Source organism: Myotis daubentonii, chromosome 6, assembly GCF_963259705.1.
Source record: "Myotis daubentonii chromosome 6, mMyoDau2.1, whole genome shotgun sequence".
NCBI classification, from domain to species: domain Eukaryota; kingdom Metazoa; phylum Chordata; class Mammalia; order Chiroptera; family Vespertilionidae; genus Myotis; species Myotis daubentonii.
In genome coordinates this window covers 39,373,650-39,386,217 of record NC_081845.1, presented here as the reverse complement: position 1 = coordinate 39,386,217, position 12,568 = coordinate 39,373,650, and the positions used below count along the sequence as shown (strand labels likewise).

The window sequence follows — 12,568 nt, the reverse complement described above, 5'->3', positions numbered from 1 at the left end:
CCCATCAGAATACTCTAATTGAGCGGGATCTGAGCATCACTATATATAGAAGCTACAGGGTGAGGTCACTGCAGCAGGCACGCACCTTCTTCCTGCTTTTCTGGTTTTAATTCAATTGCCGTTGTTAGTTGATTCAGCTTATTTTTTTAAACATATGAAAAGTCATAAACAGGATTGGTTGTCTGTAACAAAACAAAAAAAAAAATTCTCTAGTCTTCTAAAGGTAAAATGTTCAACGTGAAACCTATTGACTCCCACTTCTTTTTCTTACCGGAGCAGTAATTAGTAAAATGTTCCATTAGCATGTTGGATCTGAACCTGTGTCCATGTGTCATATTGTTCCTCCCCAATGTCTTAGGGACAATTTATTGGTGGTTAGATTGACGTCTTCACCACTCACTTCAGCCATTTTTGGAAACCAGGACATAGGATCCTGTCTTTATCACAGCTCCCTACTTATGCACTTACTATGAAAAAGAGGAGAGGAAAAAATATTTTTTCCCCAAACTTAGAATCCATTTAAGCTTAGGAGGTTATAAATTTCAAACTGACCACATGCCTCTGGGGCTCACACTCTTATGGCTGGCAAAATACAACTTTCTCCTAAGAACGGGGGGAAAGACGGCTTACAAAGGCTCATAAACTTGCTTGGGCATCTAATAGCTCTTACCAAACAGAATTTTCAAGAGTTAAGTGTAAATGAGTCAGAAACATACTGATTGACTGTCTTTTAGAATACACATGGGTTTATCTGAAACCAATAAAAATATATTTAAAAGAAAATACACGTGGGTTTAAAAATTAAGGCCAACATGCTTGGCAAAATAAGTTCCGGTTTTAGACAAACCCCCAATGTTAATTTGCCAAACCAAAAAGACATCCAGGTCCCTCGATTCCTCCCATTTAATAGGATGGCATCAGACATATGGGACTTAATATCTATTTTGAGTTTGAGCAACATGAATCCCAAATGCTAATTGAAAAACTATGAAAAATTTTGTGAAAAAACATTATGGCTTTGAAAATGAAGATGAGGGGCCACTGGTTCAGGATTCTAGTTCTGATTTTAACAGTGCCCCTCACTGTCTGATCATTGACCAACTTGTTCTGTCTCATCTGTGTGTGTTTCCTGTGCACAGGAATAATAAGGTTGTTTTTTTAAAATCCTACATTTAGAGTTCTTTATTTATACTTAATTCACATATTATGGTCCACAAAACTTAACAAACTCCTTATTATATCCAAACACAAGAAGGCAGTTCTTTTCACTTATTTATGGTTCAGAGATAGTCTTCATTTATTTCCTGAGAGGGTGAAACATATTCTTTTTTTAAAAAAATTTCTTTTTTTTTTAGTCCTCAACAGAGGATATGCTTTCATTGATTTCTAGAAAAAGAGGAAGGGAAAGAGAGAGAAAGATCAATGTGTGAGAGAGAAACATCGATTGGTTGCCTCCTGTACGTGTCCCGACCAGGGATTGAACCCACAACCTAAGCATGTGCCCTGTCTGGGAATCAAACCCCCAACCAAGTCACACAGCCAGGGTGAAACATATCCAGTTTTAACTAACTGTATTGGACACTGACTTCATGCAGGTTCCATAAAGCAGGCGATTTGGAATTAGTCCTAAAACTGGGGAGGGACGTGGCCTGGCGGGCAGGAGTGGAGGAATAAGGATGCAATGGGCTGTCAAGAGCTATGGGTGCAGAGAAGAGTGAGTCACACTAGGGAGGACTGTCCCTTTTACCAACGTGGCTGGGGCAAAGGGCTTGAGCTGCAGAGGGAGAGAGGCAGGAAGCTAGAGGAGAGCAGGGGGGTGGAGGAGCAGGAGGTTGTGGAATTTGTATTCTGTGCCTTAGGCAACATCGCCATGACCTCAGCCAGAGGAGTGACGGGATGAAATCTGTGTTTGAGGACCATTACTTTAGCGGCTGTTCAGACACTGAGAGGAAGCAGGAGGAAGACTGGCATCACTAAGGTTGCATTCTGATGACAGGCTGATTACCAGCAGGTGATTCTAAACACTGTGGACTGTTCTCCCTCCAGTGTGGGGGCGGCGGCTGCCCCATCTATGTTTTAGGTATGCAAAGCCATGGTGGCAGTGCAGTGGGGGGAAGAAACCCCTTCTTGGTGCCCAGAGTAGGACGTAGGAGGCTTTCCAGCACACGGTGGAAGGAAACCTCACAATCCAAGAGCGTGCTGCAGTCCAGGCAAGAGGGAGGCTGGCTGGGCCCCCCCCCCCTTGCCACGGAAACAGGGGCTCCGCCCTTCTGATGGGCCAGCTGCTCTGAGCCATAGGCCAGCAGGGGAGGGAGGCCGAGACGTGGGCTGTGGTGCGGCCCGCACAGGCAAGTGGCAGCTCTCCTCGTCGCCTAGAGGACTTCCCTGACGATGAACACGGAGACTGGACAGTGGCCACAGTGATGCCCAGAGCTCTGTCCTTGGACTGAAGAGCAGCCATGGGGCTTGGCTGGCTTGCTCTACCGCAGACACCTTCAGACATTGTCACTGAGTCTGAATCAGATCCTCCCCAGGCCGGCAGGCACTTTTATGGAAATTTGGTAACTTTTGGAGATGCCCTTTATCTTTCTTAACGTCCCAGGCTGTAGACCTGAAGCTGACACAGGTGGCGACAGCGGGCTCCCAGCAGAGGGGGAGGCAGCCGTGTGGTTTCGTGGGTAAGAACGTCTGCCTCAGAGGGGACTAGCCTGGGGTCACATCCCGGCCGAGCGGTGAGCCATTTCCAGGTGAAGGAGGAAGCGATTCAGCCTCTCTGAGAGTTAGTCTCTAGGTCCTAATACCAGTGCTGTGAGGGACGGGTAAGAAAACATGTAGAGCGTGGCACATCACGGGTGGCCTAGAATTGGCAGTAACTATCCTATAGGAAGGGCTGCAATGCCTGCTGGGGTTTGAAAACCAGCGGGGAACATGTGGACAAGTTTTATAATCTCTTTGTGCCTGCATTTCCTCATTAATCATTGTAACAGCTAATACTTATTGAACACTTTCTATGTGCAGGCAGTGTTCCAAATGTTGAATGTGCACAATAACCCTATGAGGATACCATTGTTAAACCCATTTTACAGATGAAGAAACGGAGGCACAGAGAAGCTGTCTTCTACCTGGTGTCATTGGCTAGTAAATGGTAGCACTGGAATTTGGCAGCCTGGCTCCAGAATCTCCATGCAAAACCACTGAGGATGTCTTATATAGACACACACACATACAAAATGAAGCTAATAACCCCTACTTCATAGAGTTATCAGGCTCCAATGTAAACAACAGAAGTTTATGTGCCCTGGCATATAGTAGGTACTTACTAAGAATTGCCATGGTGGCCCCTGCAGCCCAGAACTTCTTCCCTCAGAGTGTAATGGTAGGTAACAAAACACTTCCATGCTATCAGCCTTGGAGGTTAGGGAAGCCTCAAATTCTCATAAGATGTCTGGTTCACTTTTACAAGCAGCTACTGGGACAGAGCAAATGCTCAAGGTCACAGGGTGGTGCAGCCTGGATTAGAACCTGCGTCCTCATCTGCCTTCCCTCTCAGTGGGACACGGGATGCCAGCGAAGCTGCTTGAGTTACACACCCCGTGCCAAGGACCAGAGTCATATTTTTGCCACCCATGGCATCGCTTCCTCCCAGTGGGCGACTGATTTCAGAGAGGAAATAGGTTGTACCTGAACATCTGGGGTTGACGGGTTGCAGAGAAGCAATTATTAACCGCACTCTGTCTCCTTGGCTGGGTGGAGGTGGGTGTGGGGAGGGGGTGCAGCGGGGAATCAGTATGCTCCCTCTTATTTTTTATAGTGTAGTTGCCCCTCTCTCTCTGCTAATGGGCTGGTTGCAAAGGATAAATGAAGTGTCAGAAAGACCACTCTTTCAGACCTCACCCAAAATTTTTAAATCTATTATTGATCCATAGACCATAGCAACTTGCCATATAAAGCTGCCTTTTTTCTGTGTTCTTTTTTTTTTTTTAATTTAGAATGCCTGCGCTCAGAAAATATATAGAGAGAAATAACAAACTCAGTCTTAACACAATGAACATCTACTTTTCTTGTCCAAGGCACAAATTTTGGAAGGCACATGATCCGGCATCAGCTAGTTTGTGTATTGATGGGACTTGAATGAAAACACAATGACTTTTTTCTTATTAAATACTCAGAATTCTTTTTCACAAAGCAAGGGCTTGGACTGTGTACATCTAGTGCCCCTTACAGCTCTGAAATTCTGACCCGGCTTGTCAGGGTGAAAGGGAGAGAGGAAAGGGGAATCAGGACAGCGCCCCCTGGAGGGGAACATGGGCTGTGGGAGCTGGACTCCAATCCAGCTTTGCCCCTTCCTGGCAGTGACCTTGAGCAAGTAATTTCCTTATCCTTCCTGGGAAAGTTTCCTCGTCTGTGAAATGGAGATAATAATCAATACCTCAATAACGTTGTTTCAATGAAATAGGTGAAATAAGTATGTAAGATAGACTTGTTTCCAAGTGAAATCGGATATAAAAGTGCCTAGCACAGTATTTGACATAGAGTAGGTGCTCAATACAGTTTGTCTCCTTTCTCTGACAACATTGCCGCATTTCCAAACCATTACAGGAAGCGCTTGGTCCTGAAAGCCAGGCGCATGGGGCCCTAGGCTCTTCTTCAAAAATGCGTGCAGAACATGAACTGCATCATGTCATTCTTCTTTATTTTATTTTCCTCTTGTGGATGGAGGTAGCCACCTGCTCCGGTGCCTTTGTAAAAATGTACACTGTTCGCCATAAATCCCTCCCTGCTTTCAGGAAAGGGCCAGCGACAGGGCCACTTGGTTTGCTTAAACTCCCTGGTTCCAGAAAGGATTTGCGGGCGGTAAAGAGCATCAGTCGATCCATTGTCCAGGGGGAAGGTCCTCTGTGAGTGCACAGAGGGGGTTCCATGGCCCAGGATTCTTTGTCCAGCAGGAACGCTTAGAGGTCAGCAAGAAATAGCAGCGATGACTTGTAAGACTAAACAGACTTCTCTGCCATTTCACTCATACAACCAGCTAAGCAAAGAAAACCAAAGTTTTAATTTATAAAACGAAGAATTAAAGATGGAGTTATCCCAGTCAGGGGTCTTATATGGTTGTGAGTTTTATTGATTAAAGAATAAAATAAGGGATATTGCTAAAGAAAAAAAAGTATTATTTTAAAGCAAGGCCTGTGTTTTAATTTTTAAAAATGTACATGAGCCTTAGCTTGTCAGCAGCCTGACCTGAGCAGCACAGGGGCGAGGAAGGTGTGGTTCAGATCAGAGCCAGCACTGAGCTAAGCAGCAGCTGACCCTGGCCCACCCCGCCCTCCCCTCGGGTTATTTCCCATAACAATCACCCTGGTGGGAGAAGGGATTTTTTAATGACTTTCATCAATTACTGAACTGTAAGAAAAGAGATGCCACTCATTTCATTACTGGAAATGCTTCCATTTTGGTAAAAGCCATTTCGAAACACTTCGGGAAGCAATGGTTGATGGAGAGAGAGAGAGAGAACCCTTTTTTGGGAAAACCTTGCCAAGCCATAGCTCTTTCTGGAGTGGGCCTGGTTGGGAGACCACCATCTGGCAACACACCCGGGCTTATCAGCTGGTGCAGGTGGCTCTGTTCATCGAGCTTGTGAGTGTCCCAGAATAGCTGCCGCTACCTGAGAGCGGTCCAGTCCTCAGGGACTCGTTATTGTCCCAGATAAACAGGGTGGCCGAAGCCAGCAGTTAATGGCTGTATTTAACTGTGATAAGTGATGGGTCGCCGTGCCTGAGTGAGTGGCGTCCCTGGTAGGGCCTGGGTAATTGGGCAAAGGCAAGCCAGCTTGGCAACAGGCATTCCTTGCACATCCTGGAGTTGGTGCCACAGGGCTTGGGGCCCCTGGGAATAAATATGACAGACACGTGGAGCTTGTCTTTTAAACAGGTAAGACAGGACAGACACACCGGATTTTGATTAGGCTAATTACAAAGGTATTTTTTTGGAAGGAAAGATGAATAAAAGTTTGGAAAATGGATTAATCAAAGCAGGCTTCCTGGGGAGGTGGGCTCCAGCACCACTGAGCAACGGGGTGTGGGGATATAGAATAAGACGGACATTTTTCTCTGGACACACGTTTATTTTGGTGAGTGGTTGCTTGAAAATCATAAATTTTCCTTGTAAATGCAACCAGCTTAAGTCTTAGGCTGTAAAGGCCAAAGAATAAAAGGAAAGAATGGCCATATTTTGACGGTATCAATGGAAAGAATTTATTAGTACTCAGGCACAACTGCATTCTTGATAATTCTCCGAAGACTGGTGTGTGATAAAGGAGGATGAGTAAGTCAGTCACATTCTTGGCAGGGCTTTCCTCGGAGGCCCAGGCAGACAGGGCCCCTCCCGGTGCATTTGATGTGCAGCAATGATTCTGTGAGGACACTTCACTCCTCTGGCCAAAGGGGCAGGGTGGCCTGGAGTTCTGAAGGCACCTGGTCATACCTGCCTACTGGCGACCATGCCGTGGGGAGCTGGTCTTCATACGCAGCACAGACATGGTATGTGGGATAGAAGGTGTGTGTGTGACAGTCCATGTAACAGGGCCCTGGGTTGTCCTGCCTTCAGACAAACCCCCAAAGCAGAGGAGAACCCAAATGTAATGCACAAATATAGCCACTGCCACAGAACCTCTTACATTGAGGGACACTCCAAAAATCTCTACCATCGGTGAGTGTGTGTGTGAGTGTGTGTGTGAGTGAGTGTGTGTGGGGGGTGGTCAGTAGAGACTCTTTCTGAAACTTTGGACTTCGGGGTCCAGAAATGAATAGTCTTCCTTACACACTGATAACAGATTAATATCCAGCCGCTCAAGTTTATAATCCTCTGTAGCTGGTACTGGCTTTGGTACAAACATCCCACGATCAGAGAATATGAGAGGTGGGAGATGGAATAGAAAACTCACTCAGGCACCCATTTCAGAGAAGGGATCAAGGCTTGGGAGGGTAAGGAGCAGGGCTAGGGTCCCACGGCTAGTTAGGGGTCACACCAGACTGTAATTGAGTCTGTGTCTCACTTATTGTGCGACTTCCCCCTTTGCTCCAATCAAGAAATTTAGACAAGACGGGTCTTCCGTAAGATCCTTGGACTTGGCAAGGGCAAAACTGGAACCGCCTCAGGCTCTGGAACTTCCTGACATGGTCACTTTCTGAAACTCCAGGCTTGCTTCCTCCCCACTCTTGAGCTGCCTACCAGTACCCACCAGGAAGGGGGAGCCCAGCGTGGTTCTTCATTTCCATTGGTTCCGGAGCCCATTCCTCCGTCACTGACATGCGCACCCCTCTGACCAGGAGCCAGAAGAGTGAGTGAGGATGGCTTCAGGACCAGCCCCCGCTCCCCTAGAAATGCTCTCAGCAGCAGGCACTTGCGCTGCCACCTGGCCTGTGTGTGTCCCAGACACGGCAAATATGTGGCAAGAGGGAAGGAACAGCAGATCGTCCGCTTTGCCGGCTCTTACAATGAGCTCGGCGCGGGCTTTCGGGGCCGCAGGAGCGGGGCTGCGAAAAATAGAATGTGGTGCAGCTGCACCCTTTAGAACTTCGGGAAAAACACATATTATTTGCCAGACAATAGTAGATAGCGAGAATAATAGTGCTTATTATAGTGTTTGGGATGGCAAATGCTGTAGTGAAGGCTCCAGAATGGCTCTCACCATAATCCGCCTTCCGGTCCCTTACAGCAGCCTTGAGATGTTCCCCAAGCGGCGGTGCTGTCCGCGGTGGCCCTTGGCCAAAGGGGATTTGAACAGAAAGAAACTTACTTGAGAAGGGATCCTCTTTTGGGGTCATGACTACATCAAAGGGGGAAAGCCACCTCCTTGAAGAAGCAGCTGCCGTGTTCCCAAGCAACTAGAAATGGCGGTGCGTCCCAGGCATGGGGAGGGAGTGGCAAGCATTTGTCTCCCCTTTTCCTTTTTAATGGCAGGATCGGATCCGGAGGCTCCCTGGGACTCTAAGGTTTGATCACTCCTGTCCCCAGCCCAGAGGCGGGGCCAGTGCCCCTCTCCCACAGCGAGTGTCAGCCTGTGCCCCAGTGAGAGGCAGCTGTCCCGGGAAAAGCCACGCGTGCATCTGGCTGCTCTCCTTCCCGAGGCTCCTGCCCGACCCTCTGTGGACTCTTGTTTGATGGTGGCTTTGGTGTTCTTGTTTTTATGCCCCTTCTTGCTGTTGTCTCATTCTTTCAAAAAAGGAAGGAAGGAAGGAAGGAGAGGAGGAAGGAAAGAAGGGAGGAAGGGAGGAAAGAAGGAAGGGAGGAAAGAAGGGAGGGAGGAAGGAAGGAAGGGGGGGGAAGGAAGAAAGGAAAGGAAGAATCAAAGTGAGCTCTTTATTCAGAAATAAACACCATATTTCCCAGTCTGACCATGCCAAATAGAAAGGTTTCCATGCCCTGTAATTCCACCCCAGTGCATACTTGTGGTGTTTTGCATTTTCACTTTGGTTACTTAATATACATATTAAGTGCACACAGATCTGGTGATTTAATGTGATTTGGGGAACTCAGGCATTTCCTGTCATGCACATTCAGATTTCCAAGCCTTGTTTTTGGTTGATCGGTGTTATCGGTACCATTAAAGCCCGGATTCGGCGAGCAGGGTTCACAGCACAGACTTGTGCTTAGTCCTCCCACTGGGCACTTGGCCGTCCTCACACTTGTGCTGAATTCGTGCTGCAGACACTCTGAGCAAGTTTCCAGGTCTCTCTGTGGCCTCCAACTCTTTGTCCGTAAAATGAGGAAATTGTAGTATATTATCTCTGGGGTCGCTTCAAGTTCTAAATTCGATCACCTCTCTGATATGATTTGTTCTTTGTTCTAGGAATAATCTCAGCAGTTGTAACGATGTTTACGAGTCCTCTGCCACCACTGCACGTCAGCCAAATGTTACCCATGCACATTTCTGACACCCTCACTCACTGGCAGGAATAAAGGATACTGTTTTGGGGCATGGGGTGAGAGCTGTTTGACCGTCATTCATTTGACAAATGTGTATTGAGCTGAACTGGGGGCTGGGTACAGAGATGTGAGAAAAATCGATACAGCCCCAGCCCTCAGGGACTTCCTAGATGAGCTGGCAGATTTCTGTGTGGCTGCTTGTTGGGAGTGACTGGGTGTCCTTAGGAAGTTATATTTTAAACCAAGGGCCTTATGGCAAGTGAAATAAGCCAGTAGGGACGGTGAGGCAGAGCCTAATGCCTGTGGTGAAAGTTGGGGTGGGCATTCCCCAGAAATGGACTTGCCTGGTGAACAATGCTGTTCAGATGCTCTGCCCTGGGACCCCAGGACCTGGCTGGTGGACAGCCTTCCAGTCCCGAGCTACGGGTGGTTTGATGTGGAGAGAGATGAATGGCTCACCTTTGCCAGGCAAGACCCACAGAGGGGGCATTGCTTCCAGCTCAGTTGTCTCTGTAAGAACCCTCTGAGGAGGAGTCTGCGCACAGTAATGTTTCATGTGCTAAGAATCGACTCTCTTGGCTTTCCTCCTCTGCAGCAAACACCAGGGCTTTTGCATGGAATACAGGGGCAAGGTCTGCAACTCCAGGGTCCCATGATGACCTTGCCTGGCTTTGAGGTGACCTTGGCAATTCGAAAGACCTCCTGCCAGTGGATGCTGTGATATGGACGGTGGAAGTGGCCAGGCGGGTAGCAAAGGATGCTGTTATGTCCTTGGGCAAGGGCGTGGTGCGCCACGCTCATTGTGGTATTCCGAAAAGCGACTCGAGTTTCGTTTCCTCACACAAAGCTGGCAGCGCTGGCCCCGCGCAGAGTGAATGAAAGTCATGTCGAGATCACACCATTCCGGGGCCTCATGGTGGGCCTGCCCGGAGGCTGGAGGGGGTGCTTCTCTGGGCGTGGGGGGAGGGATGGCTGGTCCCGTGGGTTCTGACGGCCCTTCTCCTCTTTTCCAGGAGCACTGGCTCACGGGCACCTTGCGTGGAGAGAGGGCACAGAGCAAGCCATGGCGCGACATCCAATGGCACCAGCTGCTCAGTTCACCACCCCCTCTGGCTAAAACTCAAGCAAATAAAGCGGCTTCCCGTTAAGCATCTCTGTCGGAGGAAGCAGCCTCCCTCGGTGGCCTCCAGCCTAGAGAAGCCGGCTCTCCTCGGACCCAGCCAGCGGGCCCAGCCTTCCTGCTGCCACCGTCTCTGCTTCTCCCCAGAGGAACTTAGGGATTTCGCCCTCGGTTTTAAAACAACAAAACGCCAACAAGCCACAAGGACCAATGTAGGTAGGCTCCCCGCTCCATCCTCAAGGCGCAGAGGGTGGGGCTGGAAGACATACGGATTTGAAAACATCTTTTTTTATACTTTTTAAAAAAAACTGCTGTGGTTTTGCTGCTACACGAAGAATTGTGATTTGCATTGTACGGTTTCGGACCTACGCTGTTCCCGTTTCGACGGCGGAGAGGGATCGCCCTGGAGTCCCGGCACTTCAGACTCATCTCTGTCCTGCCCAGGATGCACTTTTAAATGAAGAGCTAGAATATTTTATTGGCTGATACACTTTTCTTGTTATTTTTACAAAGGCCACCTTTATCCTTTCTAATGCCATATTTTCAGTGTTACACTTTTATGGCTTTTAATTTTCGATTTGACAGATGTAAGAAGCAGCATGAATAGTTTATACTGTGGTTTTTCAGAGACCGAATGCCAAGAGAACTCGGTAAATGTTTATTCTTCTCAGCTTTCTCTTTAAATTCCCCTAAATAGCGCCCCACTTGGGAACAGAGCAAGAGTGTTGAACTGAAGACCAAAATGCCCTCCAGGTGTAAAATAATCCGAGGGGGGAATATTTGCTGGGCGTCACGAAAGACCTGGATGAAATTTCAACCCTGATGGTTTTCGGTGATCCAGGAAGCCAGTGAAGCAATCTCTCTATACGCAGAGCCCTTTCATGATAATTGGAATGGTATGGACAAACCAATGAAAACAAGAGGGAAAGTGAGAAAGATCGCCCATGGTTCTGTTTCACTGTTTGCTTTCTCCTGTCATGGTTAAGAGAAATGTGCAATTGGATCCTCAGTCGGTGGGTGGAGGATAACAGGGTAGGTTTTCTTGTGTGCACTTGTACCGTTGTAGCTGCGAGTCAGAAGTCCTCTAGAGCATGTGTACTGGCACTGAGTCGGTGAGACAGTCGTGGAGTATCCCATTCTGATGAGTTCAGAAAAAAAGAAAAAAAGAAAAAAAAATCCCCAAAAAAGAAAACTTAAAAAAAAAAAAAGAAAAAGAAAAAAAATCAAATCACCTTGTGATTCAGTGTATTTGTTTACTAACTCAAATAAAGCAATTGTTCCCTCTGGAGGGGCCCAGGTGCCCCTGCCTACGAGGCTGCTGAGCCGGCCGCAGGAGGGGTGCCGGGCGGGTGGGTGGCGAGGCCGAGCCGGGGTCACGCAGGCCTGGAGGCACCAGGGCCCGTGGGTGCGGTGTACATACTGTATTTCTATATTCTCCTTTGTACAGAGTCACTTCACACGTCAAGCTACTGTTTTACAGGTGCTCCTTATTTATTAGAGCTGTGAGAGCTTGGGGGACACACCTGGCGAGCGAGCTCGCTTTTTAAAAATGAAACTGGGGGGCCGGGGGGGAGGGAGGGGAAGCTCGCAAGCCCGGGAAGAGATTTATAAAAGTGAACAAAAGGAAAACTTCCAGCAACACATTTAAACAGCCCACCAACCCCAACACCAGCCTCGCCCTCGCAGGAGGCAGCAGCCCTTCCTCGGGGTGCGCATCTCCCTGCGGGGCCCCCAACATTCTCCTCTCTCCCTGACCGGTGTCAGATCCATCAAACAAAAATAAATCTCTAAGGAAAAAAATGCACTTACACGTGCTGATTTTGCTTTTCTCATTATTATGACTATTGTTATTTTCCTTGTTACGGAAGGTGTTCATTTCTTTCCTCCAGGGAAACATTTTTTACAAATAAATCCAGTGAGTTTGCAAGGCTGTTGAGATATAGGGGTGACGCTGGCCCTTCCTCACCTGCTGCAGGTCACACTTCCCTGCAGACAAGAGCCCAAGGGTCTGCTGGGGGTCCGCTGCTGACCACACCCAGGTGTGGAGTGAGGGGTGCGGGCAGGGCCTGTGCTGGGCCTTCCCACGTGCTCTCCAAGTCCTGACCTTCTGACCTTCTTTGGGGCCAAGGCTCAAAAAGCCCCTCCAAGCTGCAAAGCTCGCTCCTGGTTTGACGCCCCGCGTACCACCGCACCTGTGGGCTGGGAAGTGCTTTTGTTTAGCTTTATGGAAACGGGGTGGGTCACTCTGGTTTTTCCTTGGTGCCTGAATTAATCAGAAAGTTTCTGAGACAGAAAATACATTAATAGACAGTTCTAATCAACGTCGACCTCGTCTAGTCCTCTCGTGCTACATACGGAAACACCGAAGCCTAGAAAAGGGAGCTGACTGGTGCAGCCCCACGCTGACTTGGTCTAGGCTGCCGAACGACAAATGTTCATTAAACACTTGGGCATGATCAGCATTTGCCTCTAAGGGCTCATCCCAGGCGTGGATGCTGGAGAGCGGGTGTGTTTCTCTCCTGC

The 12,568-nt window shown here is 48.3% G+C and overlaps 1 protein-coding gene across 1 annotated transcript in view; it reads left to right on the top strand.

The window, feature by feature from the left end:
- The window catches only part of SOBP (sine oculis binding protein homolog), a 159,832-nt gene extending 149,762 nt beyond the window's left edge, over positions 1-10,070 (top strand). The window contains exon 7 of the mRNA XM_059700797.1: positions 9,939-10,070. The gene's annotated coding sequence lies outside the window, so the exon portion shown is untranslated. The remainder of the gene's footprint in view (positions 1-9,938) is intronic.
- Positions 10,071-12,568: the final 2,498 nt, after the last annotated feature.